The 4,170-nt window shown below is 36.9% G+C and overlaps 1 long non-coding RNA gene across 1 annotated transcript; it reads left to right on the plus strand.

Annotated features, from left to right (window-relative positions):
- Positions 1-914: 914 nt before the first annotated feature.
- Positions 915-2,827, plus strand: LOC116333826. The gene is made up of 4 exons (XR_004200488.2): positions 915-1,023; positions 1,123-1,149; positions 1,614-1,636; positions 2,485-2,827. It is a non-coding gene; the product is annotated as an uncharacterized LOC116333826 (long non-coding RNA).
- The last annotated feature ends 1,343 nt before the right edge of the window (positions 2,828-4,170 follow it).

A 4,170-nucleotide genomic window follows, 5' to 3' on the forward strand; every position in this document is an offset into this window, starting at 1 on the left:
TAGTTTGAACTGCTCTTCTGCAGGCCTTGATCGTAACAAGTGTTTATTTGAGTTACTATTTCCTTCATGTCAGCTTGAAGTAGTCTGACCATTCTCCTCTGACCTCTGACATCAACAGAACATGTTCCCCCAGGCAACTGCCGCTCACTGGATATTTGTGGATATTTTTTGGACCATTCTCTGTAAGGCCTGGAAGTGGTTGTGTGGAAAAATCCCAGTAGTTCAACAGTTTCTTAAATACTCAGACCAGCCTGTCTAGCACCAAGAACTATGTTTAAATTCAAATAAATCACCTTTATTTAACTCATATTAATCTTAAGTTAATTTGGTTTGATTTAGAAACACACATATACTGGTTATTAGATTAATTTTTAAACACTTTCAAAATATATGTGTAAAACAGCTGGATTAAATGAATGAAAGATCCAGGTAAGCTTCTAAAGCTTATCTAATTGAGATAAAACAGGATCTTCATAGCAGGTTTGTGGCTATTTTGTGAAAAAGATGTCAGAAAGGTCTACGAACAATGACCTGCATTTTTTGGTGTTACTCTACCATTGTGTATGAATATGTGTATATATAACATTAGCTGATATACTGGTATCGGAATTTGATGCTCGGCCATAAGATTTCAGTTCACACACACACACACATATATATATGAATTGGTAAGTAATTTGTTAGTATTAATTAGTAAGTAATTACAATGATTGATATTTATGACTTTAACGGTTCATTCAGTAATTTTGTGTTAGTAATGTAAACTAAAAAATGCGAGTCTTAACAAAACATAAAATCAATAAAACCAACTCGACTGCAGGGTTAATTTTGTGCTCAACAGAAGGACATCGCCTTTAGAAAGAAGGAAAAGTAGTTCGCTCGTACGTCGATTTGACGACTTGGACTACATTTCCCGTTGAGCTGAGGCGCTTCAGCTGTCGCCTGAACATGACGTCACGACACCTTTAAAAGCCGCTCATTTTCTTCGTCACATCCTCTTTCCGTTGCTCTTCTCGCTTTGAGGTAATTGGAGTTCCTTTCCCGCTAACAGCATCCAATTTAATCTGTTAATTTAACCGGTCATCCACTCTTATTGATCACTAATTGTTTTCATTTTCACAGAAACCTCTCCACACGATGAGAGCCAAGGTGAGATAACAAACCATTATCGGTATTTCAGCCGTTTGTGTCCTCTTCCCGCGCCAGCTAATGCTGCTAGCTCCTTCCTTAAGCTCTTCATGTTTATATCATTAATTATACCCTGCTACCCAGCTTCTTAAAATATTAATAGGATTTAAAGTGATAACAGGGCATTAGATACATGTAGAAGTATAAATGCGAATGCTACTAGAAGCTTTGCTTTGGTGCATCTTGTAATGTTGGCACCATAGCTCGCTGAGCCCAGGCAGCCATGCGTGTTTGAAAACCGAGATCTGCATTCAGCGTGACAAACACCACTGTGAAATGCTTTTTGGTACAAACATGTACTGCATGTGTTGAGTCCCTGGAACTGTCTGCATCACTGTAAGCATGCTGTCCAAGTAGTGTCACAAATGTGGTCTTGATGTACTCTTAATGACTGTGCTTTTTTCTCCCCCTTTATTTTTTTTCAGTGGAGGAAGAAGCGTATGCGCAGGTAAGCATCATAATAAATGAAGAAAAATGTCTTTGTCAGCCCCCTAATCCAAACTGCTTAAATTTAGGCTAGACGGCTGGACAACACAATTGTTTAGGCTTGGGAAAATTTAGGTTTATAAGGAAGCAAGTCTTTGTTTTTTGTTTTTTAAATTTTGTGGATATCATTGAGCTTTAACTGTAAAGTATGTTAGGTTAGGGTTAGGGTTGGGCTTGTTCAAACGTTGACAGTTTGCCCCCATGTTTAGATTGGATGCAGGGCAAATTATGTCTACTGAAAATGACCTGGGTTATATAGTTCCTGAGCAGCATTACTCCAATAACTGAAATTCACTTTTCAGCCAAGTTTGTACAGTGTCAGTGTTTAATTTAAAAATGTACAGGTTTGTAACTGAGGGAACCCTGTTACAAAGGTTTACAGAATAAATAAAATAAATAAATGAATACACGTCAATGTCATCACAAACTCGCTTGGTCTAGGTGGTGATAAAATTCATAAAATAGAAAACACTCCTGTCTCCTTAACAGCTGAAGGGAAATTAACATCATTGGTCCCATATTGATGTGCATCATAGGGCTTTCCAGTTTTGTTCATAATTTCAATAACTAGTTATTACTGAATTATAGTTTAACAAAATTTTAAACAATTTTTGTTACTATCTTAATTCCATCCTAGGTCATTTTCAGCTCTGTATTCAAGGGAGGAATATTTGATCTTGAATTTATTTTTTTTGGCTACCTTGGTTGCTCAGCTAGATTTCTCGTTGGTGATGAACATTTGTTTTTTATAAATCATAAGTCCTTGTGCTATTGAGTGTTTTACTGACAGCTGCTGTTGATTTCCAACAGGCTGAAGCGTAAAAGGAGAAAGATGAGGCAGAGGTCAAAGTAAGCCCCTCTTCCTCCTCCCTGCCAGCTGTGATCACATCTGAGCCTCTCCAGGTGACTGACATGTGGACGAAGGGGGATTGCTCGGCGGTTCCATCAACGAAATTAAAGGCCTAAACACCCCCGATTTCAGATGACCACGCTTTTCACGGAGCCCGCTGTGACAGTCTGACTGGAAGATGGTGAAGATTCTGGAGAAGAACATCATGACTGCAGCTGCTTTGTTCATGGACCATAATGCATCTTGTTTCTGTACAATTGTTTGTGGTGTTTTGAACAATAAATGAACACTGTTAAATTACCACCAGTTTAGACCTCTTGATTTTTATTTGTTATAAACTAAGTCTAGGTTGAATTACATGTACTTGAAATGAATTACACCGTATCTAGGTAGGTGTTATCACGGCTGTCACTCATGTCGTATGAAATGATGGGTAACTGCATGCAGGGAGTGTTAAATGTTAATGTGTTAGCTAGATGAAAAGAATTGGAGGCAAATATAAATGCAGGTGACATATCAAAGTACCTTTTTGGAAAATTGCTTTTGATCTGAAATCAAAAAGGTTAAGTCCTTCATATGAGGAGAGAACTCGCAGTCCACGTGTTTAAAGCAGAGGTCAAGATTGACTCCTGTGTGAACTGCTAAAGGTCAGCTGTGACAGAATCCTGGTGATAGTGTTTTTAGTTCAGTCAAGTTGTAAATGGCATCTTGCTGATGAAATGCTGCTATTCAGGGAAATCCCACAACAGCAGTCATTCCTTTCCATTAATTTTCATCTCCATTTTCAGCCGTTCTGGTTCTTCGTTTTTAGCACAATGACTTAATGCAAAACCTGCTACATAGTTGCTCATTAAAAATAAACTTTCCATGTATGAATGAAAAGATCAAGTATGGACATGTTAAAGTTAAAATTTCATACTAATAAATTTCCTGCAAAATGTATCAAATGTATTGAAAAGGATAAATTATGCAGGCATTAATATACACTGATAATGAGTAGATGTGGATTAGAAAGTCACTATTCACTGGATTCAAGGCCAAGTACCTGACAATATTTGAATAAATGTAGTAACTTGCCCTTTGTGTATGCCACTTTAAATGAAATGCCCTATTTCCTGTATAATGTAATTTAAACAACATAGTTATCTCCTTATTCTCTTTTCAAAACCTGCTGGACTGTAAAGGTTTACTATAGGAATATCAAACATGTGGTCTGGAGGCCATAAGTAACCTGCCAAAGGGTCCAATCTGGTCCATCTGATTGCTTTGAAAATTGAAAAATTCCACAGAAGACAAGGTTAGCTTTTGGACATTAAGAACTGTGGAAATATCAACTTGAATCGTAGCTATCAATGGTAGCTATCCATTCAGAATGTGTGGATTTCTGGAATATATGCATGCAATTTTTTTTGTTTTGTTTTGTTTTAACTTATACACAGAAAGACAATAGATATCTCTATTTCAGTTTTATAATTTAATTTACAGATTGTTGCCTACTGGGTAAAATACGATCAACTGTTAACCAACTGGTCTTCAGATAACTGAAGAACCTTTGTAACACAAGTAAAGACATAATTGTAACTGTAATGTAGTTACAGAATTTAGTGCAGTAACATGGTACATTACTTATCCACCTTAGTGGATAA

This window comes from Oreochromis aureus, linkage group 5 (assembly GCF_013358895.1).
Source record: "Oreochromis aureus strain Israel breed Guangdong linkage group 5, ZZ_aureus, whole genome shotgun sequence".
NCBI classification, from domain to species: domain Eukaryota; kingdom Metazoa; phylum Chordata; class Actinopteri; order Cichliformes; family Cichlidae; genus Oreochromis; species Oreochromis aureus.